The sequence below is a fragment of the Etheostoma spectabile genome, chromosome 22, assembly GCF_008692095.1.
Source record: "Etheostoma spectabile isolate EspeVRDwgs_2016 chromosome 22, UIUC_Espe_1.0, whole genome shotgun sequence".
NCBI lineage: Eukaryota > Metazoa > Chordata > Actinopteri > Perciformes > Percidae > Etheostoma > Etheostoma spectabile.
In genome coordinates, this window is record NC_045754.1 from 108892 (window position 1) to 124053 (window position 15162).

The window sequence follows — 15162 nt, forward strand, 5'->3', positions numbered from 1 at the left end:
TTCTACTAAAGAAGTAAATCTTTAAGAACTGGCCACATAGTTACATTTAAAGAGGCTTGCTGGTCAGCTGGTCACTGTAGTTTTTAGCAAACAGTAGGAAATAGTGCATTTGTGGGGGTCTATTTTCTGTAGCAAATGTATCCACATTTGGTGCACTGGTGAGTATTTATAGCAGACAAAAGTGTGATGTAGTTAAAAAAAAAAAAAAAAAAAAACCCTAACCCCAGGCTGGGTTGCCAGATGTACCTGTAAAAACATAAACCCAGCACACTACAGCTGTAGTACAGCCATGGAAGCAGCAAACCAACGAATAGGATCAACAGAGATAGATTCTACCCAACACCAAAAGAACTTCTAGTATTTTGAATTTGGACTGCAGTAACTATTTTAAACGCTACCTGCCAATATTTCATATTGGACCTTTAACAAAAATATTTTCCCCCATTGTCACAACTGCAAATTGGGGCTTCAACAAAGTCTCACTCATATCCTTTCACTTCTCCCATTCTGAGGAAATGGGCTGCTAGTATTAAACCTTTCACAAATTTTTGTTAGAGAAACTGTCATCTTTTAACAGGATTAACGTTACTTGCTGCTCTCCTGTTCTGCCTCTCTGCTGTCCATGTTATGTGGGAGAAAAATCCCACACTATAAATAATGGCTGTGAAATCTAGTTATCTACTTTTTATTTCACAGTAACATTATACGATTTATAATGTTACTGTGAAATAAAAAGTAGATAACTAGATTTCACAGCCATTATTTATGGTGTGGGATTTTTCTCCCACATAACATGGATACGATATATACGATTTCCTCTCCGGGAACCATCACCTTATCGTGGTGGAGAGGTGGTGGAGAGGCCCGGTCGGGCAAAGCCCGAAAAAGCTACGTGGCACCTCTCTCTCCATCTCATGGGCCCACCACCTGTGGGAGGAACCAGTGGGGTTGGGTGCGCTTCCACATGGGTGGCGGCGAAGGTCAGGTGCTTTGACGAACCAGACCCGGGCGGCAGAGGCTGGCTCTGGGGACGTGGAATGTCACCTCTCTGTGGGGGAAGGAGCTGGAACTTGTGCGGGAGGTGGAGCGCTACCAGTTAGATCTGGTGGGCTTACCTCTACGCACAGTCTCGGTTCTGGAACCGTACTCCTGGATAGGGGTTGGACTCTGTCCTACTCCGGAGTTGCCCAGGGTGTGAGGCGCCGGGCGGGTGTGGGGATACTCACAAGCCCCCGGCTGAGCGCCGCTGCGTTGGAGTTTACCCCCGGGACGAGAGGGTCGCCTCCCTACGCCTGCGGGTGTGGGGGGAAACTCTGACTGTTGTTTGTGCATATGCACCAAACAAGAGTTCGGAGTATTCGGCCTTCTTGGAGACCCTGAATGGAGTCCTGTATGGGGCTCCAGTAGGGGACTCCATAGTTCTGCTGGGGGACTTCAACGCCCACGTGGGTGATGACGGAGATACTTGGAGAGGCGTGATTGGGAGGAACGGCCTCCTGATCTGAACCAGAGTGGTTGTCTGTTGTTGGACTTCTGTGCTAGTCATGGATTGTCCATAACAACACCATGTTCGAACATAGGGATGCTCATAAGTGTACGTGGTACCGAGCACCCTAGGCCAAAGGTCAATGATCGATTTTATAATCGTTTCATCTGATCTGAGGCCGTATGTTTTGGACACTCGGGTGAAGAGAGGGGCAGAGCTGTCAACTGATCACCATCTGGTGGTGAGTTGGGTCAGGGGATGGGGGAGGCTGGGGGCATTGAGCCTGAGTGGACAATGTTCAAAGTTTCCATTGCTGAAGCTGCGGCGGCGAGCTGTGGTCTTAGGGTCTTAGGTGCCTCAAGGGGCGGTAACCCACGAACACCCTGGTGGACACCGAGGGTCAGGGACGCCGTCCGACTGAAGAAGGAGTCTTTCCGGGATATGTTATCTCGGAGGACTCCGGAGGCAGTTGCAAGGTACCGACGGGCCCGAAGGGCGGCAGCCTCTGCCGTGACAGAGGCAAAGCAGCGGGTGTGGGAGAAGTTCGGAGAAGACATGGAGAAGGACTTTTGGTCGGCACCAAGGTGCTTCTGGAAAACCTTTCGCCACCTCAGGAGGGGGAAGCGAGGAATCATCCAAGCTGTTTACAGTAAGGGTGGGACTTTGTTGACCTCAATGGGGAGGTAATAGAACGGTGGAAGGAGCACTTTGAGGAACTCCTAATCCAGCTGACACACCCTCTGTGGTAGAGGCAGAGCTAGAGGATGATGGGGGATTGTCGTCAATTTCCCTGGTGGAAGTCGCTGAGGTAGTCAAACAACTCCACAGCGGCAAAGCCCAGGGATTGATGAGATCCGCCCAGAAATGCTGAAAGCTCTGGTGTGGAGGGGCTGTCTTGGTTGACACGCCTCTTCAACATTGCGTGGAAGTCTGGACGGTGCCTAAGGAGTGGCAGACCGGGGGTGGTGGTTCCCCTCTTCAAAAAGGGGGACCATAGGGTGTGCCAATTACAGAGGTATCACACTTCTCAGCCTCCCTGGTAAGTCTACTCCAAGGTGCTGGAAAGGAAGGTTCGGCCGATAGTCGAACCTCGGATTGAAGAGAAACAATGCGGATTCCGTCCTGGCCGTGGAACAACGGACCAGATCTTCACTCTCGCAAGGATCTTGGAGGGGGCCTGGGAGTATGCCCAACCAGTCTACATGTGTTTTGTGGATCTGGAGAAGGCGTATGACCGGGTCCCCCGGGAGAAATTGTGGGAGGTGCTGCGGGAATATGGGGTGAGGGGGTTCCTTCTCAGGGCCATCCAATCTCTGTATGACCAAAGCGAGAGCTGTGTCCGGGTTCTCGACAGTAAGTCGGACTCGTTCCAGGTGAGGGTTGGCCTCCGCCAGGGCTGCGCTTTGTCACCAATCCTGTTTATAATATTTATGGACAGGATATCGAGGCGTAGTCGGGGCGGGGAGGGGTTGCAGTTCGGTGGGCTCAGGATCTCATCGCTGCTTTTTGCAGATGATGTGGTCCTGATGGCGTCATCGGTCTGTGACCTTCAGCACTCACTGGATCGGTTCGCAGCCGAGTGCGAAGCGGCTGGGATGAGGATCAGCACCTCTAAATCTGAGGCCATGGTTCTCAGCAGGAAACCGATGGAGTGCTTTCTTCAGGTAGGGAGTGAGTCCTTACCCCAAGTGAAGGAGTTTAAGTACCTTGGGGTTTGTTTGCGAGTGAGGGGACTATGAGCGTGAGATTGGTCGGAGAATCGGAGCAGCGGGTGCGGTATTACATTCATTTATGCACCGTTGTGACGAAAAGAGAGCTGAGCCAGAAGGCAAAGCTCTCGATCTACGGGCAATTTTCGTTCCTACCCTCACCTATTGTCATGAAGGCTGGGTCATGACCGAAAGAACGAGATCCAGGGTACAAGCGGCCGAAATGGGTTTCCTCAGGAGGGTGGCTGGCGTCTCCCTTAGAGATAGGGTGAGAAGCTCAGTCATCCGAGAGGAGCTCGAAGTAGAGCCGCTGCTCCTTCGCGTCGAAAGGAGCCAGTTGAGGTGGTTCGGGCATCTGGTAAGGATGCCTCCAGGGCGCCTCCCTAGGGAGGTGTTCCAGGCACGTCCAGCTGGGAGGAGGCCTCGGGGAAGACCCAGGACTAGGTGGAGAGATTATATCTCCAACCTGGCCTGGGAACGCCTCGGGATCCCCCAGTCGGAGCTGGTTGATGTGGCTTGGGAAAGGGAAGTTTGGGGTCCCCTACTGGAGCTGCTGCCCCCGCGACCCAATACCGGATGAAGATGGATGGATGGATTATACGATTTTTACAGTAGAATGCTGTAAAGTTTACATTACAACCTTGTCAACATGACAAAATCACAGCAGTCTAAGTATTATGGTTGAAATCAAAGTAAGTCAAAGCATAACTTTAAAAATATCACAATATAGCCACTATAGTACTGTAAATGGTCAAGTAAACTAGTAAATGTCCCTTTTTATGTTATCTTAGCTTATCTTTCTTTTAACTCATACTCTGGCCATTTTGAGCGTTTAATTGACCCCACAAATGTGATGCTCCAGAAACTCAATCTGCTCAAAGGAAGGTCAGTTTTGTAGCTTCTGTAACGACCTAAACTGTTTTCAGATGTGTGAACATGATTGCACAAGGGTTTTCTAATCATCAATTAGCCTTCTGAGCCAATGAGCAAACACATTGTACCATTAGAACACTGGAGTGATAGTTGCTGGAAATGGGCCTCTATACACCTATGTAGATATTGCACCAAAAACCAGACATTTGCATCTAGAATAGTTATTTACCACATTAGCAATGTATAGAGTGTATTTCTTCAAAGTTAAGACTAGTTTAAAGTTATCTTCATTGAGCGCCTGGACATCTTATTATGATGGAAATCAATACATCGCAGTAAATTATTAACTATGTCAGTTAGATGTATTACAAGTTCCTCAGTTGTTCGCGGTTCATCTGGAGGCATCGTTTATTAAGCGTGTGGATGTCTTTACGTTACAAACACTGTTGATGTGATGGACAGTAAATCTGATGGTTTGGTAAGCACTCTTTCATTTTAATGTTAACGTTAAATAATTTGACGTTTTCGCATGTGGAAGTTGATGTTCATCTGACAAATAACAAGATGTATTAGCCAGATAATGATGTGGGCTTTGTGGATCACTGGCAGTCCTTCTGGGGAAGACCTGGTCTGATTTGGAGAGACGGCATTCATCCCACTTAGTCTCATGAAATGATCCTTTGTGGAAAAGCTATGTTTGAAATGCATTGCCAGTCTCTCCAGGAAAACCTACCAATGAATTAAGTGTAGATCCTTTTTTTAAACCATAAAGTGAATTCAATTAAGTATTTTCTTTTTGACAAGAGCAGATAGATGAGTTGCTGGTGGGTCTGAAGAAACAGCAGTCCGTTTTCACTCGGAGCCGAGAGGTCAGTGAAGCAGCGGTAAAATAGGGTGACCAGACGTCCCCGGCTGGATCTGTCCCTGGACCTGTCCCCGGTTTTCACTGTGACTGACAGACCCAAAATTGGAATGAGAGAAAGAAAACTGACCAAACGGAGCCGATCTAGCAGCGCTGCTCAGGTCTCAAGGAGTGGTTTTAGAAAGCCGTGTTTTACGATGCTAAAGTGACTGATTATTTACATGGAGTCTGGTGGGTTTAGCAAACGCAATTTCGCGGACTTTTATGTTTAAAAAAAGGATCTTAATCTTTAACAGAAAGGTCGACCTCCTTAGAAATCCTTTCCATAATGTTATCAGACACTTAGAATATTAATCTGAGTCTGTCAGAAGCAAAACAAGCACTTTTATGAACGTAAATACAAGCTGGACAATCCTATTACCTTCCATTGTAGCTTGCTTCTGCCGACTGCAGCGATCTTGTTTAATACTGGATCAATGTCAAAGGAAAATATTTCCTCAATAGTTTATCTTGTATCCAATACTCAGCTGGCCCCCGTTTTAAGTTTTACAAAAATTAAAAACATGTGTTTTGGAGATATATACGCTTCTGAGCTGAAAATGTCCCCGGATTTTGTCTGAGAAATCTGGTCACCTTACGGTAAAAGCCAGCTACATAATTAATAACGAAATAGCATTAGCATTTACTTCTTTCCACTAAAACAAAGGGAAACACATGGATTTATTGTTTTTTATAGCTATGATGAGCTGTGCTATGATTTTAATGGTCCGGCCCACTTGGCATCAAATTAGGCTGTGTGCGGCCCCTGAACTAAAATGAGTTTGACACCCCTGGTGTAGAGTATAAAGCTGGACTAGTTATTTGCAGTGCAATGGAAGAAGACATGCCAGTCTTTTGTCAAATAGGTGATGTACTTCTGGTTGAAGATAAAATTTTCTTTTTGACAAACAAGCTATTTACAGAGAATTTTGATGACCATCATCATGCATTCAGAGTATTACAAAGTGCGGAAAGATGTCTACTTAAAATGTCTGAGCTTAAATTTCATAAACCGTTTGATATTCAAAAATCATACAGTGTTTCAGATGAAAGTATGTACATTATACCTTCATTCACAATGTTTTAATTCAGTCAACTGCAAGGGACAAAAGGCACAATTAAATGTTTATGAAAATGATTGTTTATTGTGATTAAGTCTTATTAATATAGTATTTATTGAATAAATTTACAATAAATTTAAAAAAAAATTCTGAGTAGATAATTGACACTTTGGGGCGTGAAATTAACCCTACCCAAATGGTTAAAAAAAATTTACTCAGAGCAGTGTTACTTGTCTAATCCCTCAGTCTTACTATAACTCTGTTTTGTGAGTTAAAAAAAAGAACTCTGGCAGAAAATAACAGAAACATTTTGTCACATTTAGCTTTAAATAATGTTTAAAAAACTGGTATGAAATTTTGAGGGTCACTTTCTTGCACATTTACAACAATATTTGTCAACTTGGAGATATTTTAAATAGTTAAATCCAAATATTAAATGTTACACCTAAATGGTAAATGGTAAATCTAAATGCTAAATCTAAATGTTAAATGTAAATCTAAATATTAAATGTAAATCTAAATGTTAAATGTAAATATTAAATCTAAACAATAAATCTAAATCTAAATGTTAAATCTAAATGTTAAATCTAAATCTAACTGTTAAATCTAAATGTTTCGGGTGAAACTAAATATTTAGCTAATATGCAAATGAAATGCAGGTAACCGGAAGTAACAAAATAAAACCTCGAGGACAGTGTGTGTTTATAGTGTCAACTAACGAATAAAAATCATCTCATCCGGGGATATGGACTCTTGAACTTGGATAAACGTGATAGTAACTACCTAAAATAATAAACACAGTTGGAGAAACTGTATTTGAAGAGTACTTTGAGTTTTTAGTGTCACTTTTATGAATGGTGCCGGACTTATGACCTGTAGCCACTATAGCCAGCCACGGGGGGGGCTAACTTTGACTGGTCCGTCATGTTTGCTTGCATTAAGGTCAGCAAGAGCCTATCCCCGCCCGCCCCCGACAAGGCACGGTACTGTCGGCCATGGTTACTCTGCAAAATGTCCAATGAATCAGCGTTAGCCGAGAACATCGGCAGAGCCGTCCCGGTGGCTATACAAACTTAGTCAACAGCGACAGCAACAGCCTCAGGGCCACCGCAGGCCACCTCGATAAGTATGTTTTCCAAATCACGTAGCTAGCATTGTATTGTTGTCAAGGTAGTAGCAAATCTCTACTGTTTAGCTAGTTTAGTTAAGTTGGCCCTGATCATTAAAAAATTAAAAGTTAAAAAAAGAAAAGTTATATTATTGAGTATGAAAACTCTAGTTCATTACATTTTACTTCTACTTATTGTTTCAAAACTTGTTATATACTGTACATAGTTTGTTTGTTACCATGACAACACCACTGATCTGAAGCTTATGCTGAAGCTGTCATGGAAATAGTTTTCTAATCAGCAATAAATATAACAATTTCTGATCAAGCCATATCAATTGCATGCTTAAAATAACATACCGGTTAAAGCCCCGCCCATTTCAAGACAACCATACCCACTTCCTGGTTAAATCTGCCCACTTCCGGGTTAGGCCCCGCCCAGTCCGAGTACAGCTACGGATACAGATAATTCATGTGGTAAACAGATACAGATAATGCTGTACTCGCTCATCCCTAATGGTTTCCTGTCTTGCCTAGTTTTGCTTTTTGCCTGTCTGATTGTCCTGCCCAGCCCTAATGTGATTCACCTGATGTATCACCTGTTCCTCGTTACCTCTTGTATTTAACCTCTGTGTTCCCTTTGTCTCTTGTCATATAATTTTGTCAGTCTTGTGTCTTCGTTCCAGGCCGTGCCTCTTTCTGACTGCGGTTTCCTACGTTTTTTCCTGTTCTTGTTACCAGTTTTTCCCATGAGTTTTCACTGCCTTTGTTTTTGCATCGCATGGTTTTGCTCCCTGTGTTTTCCTTGGACTTTTTGTTGAATAAATCCCTGTGCTCCTGCCTGCTATGGGTCGCCGTTTGTAAAGCGGCTCACGCTGAAAATAACAGCAACATTTTGTCACATTTTGCTTTGAATATTGTTTAAAAAACTGGTATGAAATTTTGAGGGTCACTTTCTAGCACATTTAAAACAATATTTGTAAACTTGGAGATATTTTAAATAGTTAAATCCAAATATTAAATTTTACACCTAAATGTTAAATCTAAATGTTAAATCTAAATTTTAAATTCAAATTCTTTACCCACTTATTGAAGAGTATACTGTACATTCCAATGATCTTTTGAATCTAAGAGTTAAAAAAGTCAAATAAAGTTAGAAGTATCAGAGCTAATGAAAATCCTGTTATCAATAAGCTGTGAAATCCCTAACCCCCTAACCTCAACTTTAGAAAAACGGCTGAATATGGAGAAAGGAGACAGAGGAGTACAGAAATTGGATTAGCCAGTTGGATGTGATGATAAGCTTGGGAGGATGGCCGGTGCAGCGCCTCCATGGCCTTTCTGATAACAAAACTAATCCATCTATCTTACCCTCCTGGCCTCTTCTTTGATTCCCCTCATCAAACAACCCACCGCACTATTGTTAGCCATGTTTGCTGCCTGTCCTGCTGCGGCGCTCCAGCCATAACTCTTCACTCGGCATTGTGGCAAGCAGGTCAACTATTAATTTAGGTGAAGTGCCAATGTGTCTGTACCTGCTGTTCAGCTCAGCAAGGCGAGCCGAGCTGCTCGGCTGAATGAAAGAGACATGCTGCCTGTCATCTTTCACCTGCCTGGCACCTCGCTCCTCAGGGCCTTCTTCACATGCACTTGTCTTCCAAATGTGCCCACCGTGAGCAGCAAGACAAATTGCGATAATATGGCAAAACTATCAGCAGGATATTTACTGTGGCAAAGAGTTAAGCTGGAGTCATAAGTCACTTCTAACAGAGAGCCAGTCGTTGATGATGGGAGGCAGACTGAGAGGGAGGAAGGGGAAAGTTCCAGGGCAGGAAATGGAAAGATGAGGGCTGTGTTTTACACCAGAGGTTAATTCCCAAAGTGAGATTAAGCAGACAGACCTGTATCAGTGAATTCTGTTCTAGTAAATTTTGCCTATACATCTTAAACTCCACTCATCATGCCAAAAATATACTTAAACAAAAAATAAAAAAAATACATTTACATTTTTACCCAGCAAAAACTCTTCCTAATTATTAAGATACCTGATAAAAATGGGATTTGTATAAATCTCAATTAAATAGAAAGTTTTTGTCTCCTAACCTGGTGTCTTCTTTCCTTCTACAGTATCTATATACTAAAATATTAACTGCAATTTGGTAGCTGTAATCTTAAAGGTCGTGTTGCAGGTTAACCCCACTGTTGATTATTGGGTACAAAAAGCATCGAAGATGTGTATATAATTTTTAAAAATGTCTCCAATTTGTGTTAAATGCCAGTTTTTTTGTCATTTTTGGTTTTCACAGGTTTTTTAACTCAATTCGGTGATGACATGACGTTGGGGAGAGTAGCCTCAGCCTGGTACAAGAACTATGGCGACGGACTTGGATGAGGAAGAGGTGGAAAGGCCAGCATCCGAATAATTTTGAACCTGCCAGATGTGAGAGGGCAAATGAGGAATTGCAGAGAGTTGGGGAAGTCTCCTGGTGAGTTGCTATCATTTAGCAATGCAGCAGTCCCAGCGCAGCTGTGCATACAATAATGAGTTTTCTTTTTACTGTCAGTGAACAGCACAGAGTAAACGTCAACATTTTCTTTACATCTAGTGACAGTGATCATGTCGTTAGTTCAGGTAAGTACCAGTAAACTTATCTAGCTAGATCTAGGAATAGAAGGAATCATGCCCCTCCTCCAAGATAATCCCTATTTAAATATTTCCCCCTGACGTTAACACATTTCTGATTAGATAGTCCACGTTTTGATGGTAGTCTACTACCTGTAGTAACACCATATTTGCCTAGTGTTATTTCTAAGCGTTTACCTCTTCCTCCGGTTAAAACGTGTCGCTGTTTGGCAGGTGTTTGTGTGTGGTTCCGATACTGCGGTGGGGAGCTTGTGCTGTAGTGGAGTGAGTGCGTTTTGGCCGCTGGTCGAAGAGCTCGCCCCACAATCAGCAGATGGGACGTACCTCACTCAGCATCCAGGATTTGAGGCATGCTGCCTGAATCAGTTTGTGCTGAAGATAGTATGCACACATTTCAGACAGGATCATTGTCCCCTCAAAACCAGCACTGTGTCACAGACTGTGTCTCCGTTCTGTGAAAGGCTAGTCACAGTGCTTGTCACAGCGCCCTCCCCTACACTATTCTGTGATAGGCTAGTCAAAGGGCCAACCCCTACGTTATTCTGTGATAGGCTAGTCCCAGCGCCCCTCCGTACACACAAAGATTCCTTCTGTTGTTGTGTCCGACCGGCTGTGCTCACTCTCACACGGAGAAGTGAACAGCTCTCTCTTTCAGGTCCGCGGAGCTTTTCCATTAACATTTAGGGTTTCTTCAGCTTCAGGTTTGTTTTATACTACTTAGTTGTTGTTGTTTTTAAACTGCCTGCTGGTTCTAACCAGTTTTTGTGAGTGTCTGAAACGTTCTTGCTGTGTTTTATAAAAATAAAATAAAAGGCAGTTGCGGTATAAATGAATAATATTACAAATTAAGATACACACACAAACACATTCCAACCCCCCACCCCCCTGTCTCTCTTTGTTTCTCTCTCTGTATCTCTTACTCACTCACAGACACACAGACACACACACTCACACATACCTGGTGTGAAAATAAAAAAAGAACCCAAAAAAAAAAATCATAGAAAAATTAAAAGTTAAAAAAAGAGTTATATTATTGAGTATGAAAACTCTTGTTCATTACATTTTACTTAATAATTGCAACCGCATTGTGTTATTTATTGTTGCGAAACTGTATATAGTTTGTTTATTACCATGAAAACACCATTGATCTGAAGCTCAATGCTGATGCTGTCATGGAAATAGTTTTCTAATCAGCAATAAATATAACAATTTCTGATCACCTCATATCAATAAAATAACTTACCGGTTAAAGCCCCGCCCATTTCAAAACAACCCGACCCACTTCCGGGTTAAATTCTGTCCACTTCCGGGTTAGGCCCCGCCCAGTCCAAGTACAGATACAGATACAGATAATGCTGTACTCGCTTATCCCTAATCAAGACAATCATTTTGGGCCATTATACCCATTCCCCTTGATATCATATAATCTAAAGAAAACAGAATGACATATGATGATAGCTCATAATAGCAGTGTGATAACTGATACTGCTACAATAGGTATTAGAACTTTTTTAACTATAAGAAAATTTTCTTTTAAAGATGAACTGAACTGGAATTTGAAAAATTGTGATATAACAGATGTATTTTATTTATTCTCATTGGTACAATTATTAAAATGGATGAATTTCCTAAAAGTGATAAAAGGATCAGTTGAAAGTGTTGTTTTTGTTACACGGACGCTGCCATGTTGGAATTCCACAATGTACTACGTCACTGGCATGGTAAGCTACTCCGTGGCTAACTAGCACTAGCAGCGCAGCCATAGGAACACCATACAGAGTCAGAGGCTAGCAGACATGGCTGAGGAAACGGGAACCAAGAGGTCTAAGGGGGGGTCATACTGTATTGCCCCTGGCTGCAGTAATGAACTGTATAGGCCTAAGGCAGCTGGGGTTACGATACATTTCCACAGGCTACCTTTGACAAGGAAACCGGACCTCAACTCATGGCTAGCTGCCTTAAAACTGGCTAGCCCCCCGACAGCCCCGGGATTTCGAGTCTGTAGCGAGCATTTTTTAGCAACAGACTACCTAGAGAGCTGTACCTTTGATACAACAGGATCACTTGTGAGGGTTAAGACAGGCTGAAACCTGAGGCCATTCCTCAGTGAAAAATAGCTACTGGCTTGAGTAGAGGGAATGGAGAAATGCCTGGCCAAGCTTGCAGCCCCATGGTTCTCCATCTCTGTGTTGGCCACTGACTGCCACCCTCTGGGGCAGAAGGTACTAAGAGAAAAACACCAGGAAATCAAACATGATACGATCTGTGGCACATTGTGAAGAAGTAAAAAGAAATTTTAAGATGCAAATCCTGACCTGAGTGAGTGGATCCGGATGATAACTAACCACTTGTGGTATTCTGTTTCGTCCTGTGGGGGAGATAGAATAAGATTCAAGGAAAGGTGGATATCTCTGATACAACATATAACAAATGTTCATGAGTGGGTGACCAGGGAGGCAATAACAAAATGTGAGCACCCTCCTTACACCCCAGATTAGGAGAGCAGGCGCCCGTGGCTCCGTCCTGATTCTGCAGGCTTTAATAGCCTCTAAAAGGTTGTCCTGAACAGGCAGCTCCTCCAAAATCTCGACAGGGTGACAGAGGGCATCCACACAGGTGAATTAGAAAGTGTTCATGCTCTTTATAATAAATATGCAATAAAAGAGAAAGGCCTTCAGCTACGAAAACTTTGAAGCGGGTCTTCGCCTGGCTGCACTGGACAACAACAACATAGAGAGAGAAAGGGCCAAAACCAAGACAGGTGGACACAGATTCAGGCAACAATTTTCAAAGGCTGCCGGTCACTACGTGGTGGCACCAATAAAAGAGCAGAAAGCCTACAGTTTCCGAAAGGATATTGTCAATGGAACTATCTTAAGACGGAGGGAGTCTAGCACCATACGTGCTACCTTACAGGTACAGAAACGGGAAGCTCACCCTACCTTGGGTCAACACAGAGGGCTTACCAAACCGGACAAAGAGCATTCTGTGGCAAAACACCTTGGCCGGTTCACCTAGTAGGAAAAATAAAACCATCAAATCAAAATCCAATCAAATTCACATTTAATCAATTCTGTATAATTCCTACATTTATTATTATTATTATTATTATTATTAATTTTATATAAATATACTTTTATCTATACCAACTCATATTCCTACATACAATATTTCTGTTTATCCATAATACACCTATTATACACCCATAACCATATTCTTTTACGCAATCAGTTCACATTTTTTTTTCTATGTTTAGTAAAGGTACCTTTCAATTATTTGATGTTCTCCAAGAAAATAGTGAGTAAATGCCAACTTTAACACCAAAAACCCCCTGTGTTACTGTGTCATTGCTGAAATAGTATGCTGCCTCTTTAAATAAATAGATGTGTCTATCATCAAATAAAAAAAAGTGTCTATGTCTTACACTTTAAATCAACATTCTTATAGCCATTACAGTATGGCCCTATTGTACACCATGCTAATCTAGTTGGTTAGTTAACAACAATGGTGGTACTTTGAAAATGTTCTGTATCTCAATATTAAAATGTAGCATTCTCAGTTCTGCATTTCTGCTGCTTTCAATATTTTACTAAAATCCAACAAATTGCTCGTTAAACTTTAATTAAATGACAAAAAAAGTATAGCCATTGTGTGCATTGTCAATTAAATCCGTAATTGTTAGCTAGCTTGCTGTTTCTTGCATTTAGCTAGCTAATTGTTAACCTGTGTATTAAGCTAGCTGTTTCTTGTATATTACCTAGCTGACTAAATAGCTTCAAGTAGGCTATTCCTCTTATCAAACTTATTGCTATTTGATGACCAAATCATGACGTGATTTCTAGTGTTTAATTCTAGGTAAGTCAAGTATTACAGAGCTTATCGTAGCACGGCGGCATTACGAGACAGATGCGTTAATGAGTCAATGAGTACATGACGCGTCTGAGATGTTGTGTCGAATGTTTTATTTAGCTACAAGTCCAACGCATACTCGAATCCTTGATATTTGGCAGAGGGGAACATATCTCTGATGTATTTCGCAGCACAGGATGGGATCGGAATCCTATTCCTCCTTCCCAAAGGGCCCCTCGCCCAAAGTGTAAACTGCCGGTAGGCTGTCAACCTAAACAGTCTGAGAAAATGATTTAACAAGTTAGCCTAGCCTAGTTGCCAATTTGTAAAATAGTGTTACATACCTGCTACTTACAGGGCGCTCCAGCGCATCAGCTCGGCCATCCCTTAAAGAAAGCAAGGCCACTTCCAACACATATCTCTCACTGCACAGCATCCGAAATGACCGATGCATAGTTATGCAATTTACATCGTCTATCAATAAATGGTCCAGGTTGACTTCCCTACAACAGATGGATTCCAGCACTGTTTCCATACTACGGCAGCGCCCACACATACACCAGTCACTCCCCCCCAAAACGATCCTGTACTGAAGGTGGAGCTTGAACCTGATCCTCCTCCCTGTGGTGGTAGTCAGACATTACAGGCCTGTCCCTCACAGGCTAAAAAGCGTAACTCGAGCCATTAAAATTACTCATTTTCGTCTGTATATAATATGCTGCAGCCGATGCCTATATACTAGGGGTGATCCGAGTATCCAGCTGAAACGAGTATCCGTACGGATAAAGCACTTCTGCCGAGTACAAGTATTATCCGAGTAATAGGAGTCAATATCCGTGCTCGGATTGAATAAAACTCCTCAACTGGCCGCGCAGCGCTCTGTCATAATCACAGTGCCCCCCGCCTACAAACACGCTCGGATCAATCACACACACACAAAACAAGGAGAAATGCGCTCTCACTCTCTCTCGTTCGCTCTCTCTCTCTCTCTCCTCTCTCGCTCGCTCGCTCGCTCCCGCTACTTCAGTCAATTCGGTCTGCGGATCTGTACCGTTAACGTTTAGGGTTTCTTCAGGTTTGTTTTTAACTTCGGTTTATAGTACTTACAGACATAGTAACCAGTAGATTTCTGGTGAACGTGGGTTTCAGACATCCTTCTTGTTTTAAATGCAACTCCCGTTGCGTCTCTGCCATCGGAGATTTTTTTTTTTTTTACTGTCAGCTGCCCCCCGCCCCCTCTCTCTCTGTGTCTCTCCCTTACACACACACCACACACACACACACACACACACACCCCTTGTGTGGAAATAAAAAAATAAAAAAGAACCAAAAACAAAAAAAATCACACTGATCATACAAAAATAAAAAGTTAAAAAAGAAAGTTATATTGAGTATGAAAACTCTTGTTCATTACATTTTACTTCATAATTGCAACTGCATGTGTTGTATTCATTGTTGCAAAACGTTCTGTATATAGTTTGTTTGTTACCATGACAATACCATTAATCTGAAGCTTGATGCTGTCATGTAA

At 42.7% G+C, this 15162-nt stretch overlaps 2 long non-coding RNA genes across 2 annotated transcripts; one reads left to right on the forward strand and one right to left on the reverse strand.

The window, feature by feature from the left end:
* Positions 1-871: 871 nt before the first annotated feature.
* Positions 872-12223, reverse strand: LOC116672491 (uncharacterized). Its single transcript, XR_004327567.1, has 3 exons — positions 12211-12223; positions 8748-8751; positions 872-957 (listed from the first exon to the last, which is right to left on the reverse strand). It is a non-coding gene; the product is annotated as an uncharacterized LOC116672491 (long non-coding RNA).
* Positions 5768-5953, forward strand: LOC116672492 (uncharacterized). The gene is made up of 2 exons (XR_004327568.1): positions 5768-5849; positions 5883-5953. It is a non-coding gene; the product is annotated as an uncharacterized LOC116672492 (long non-coding RNA).
* Positions 12224-15162: the final 2939 nt, after the last annotated feature.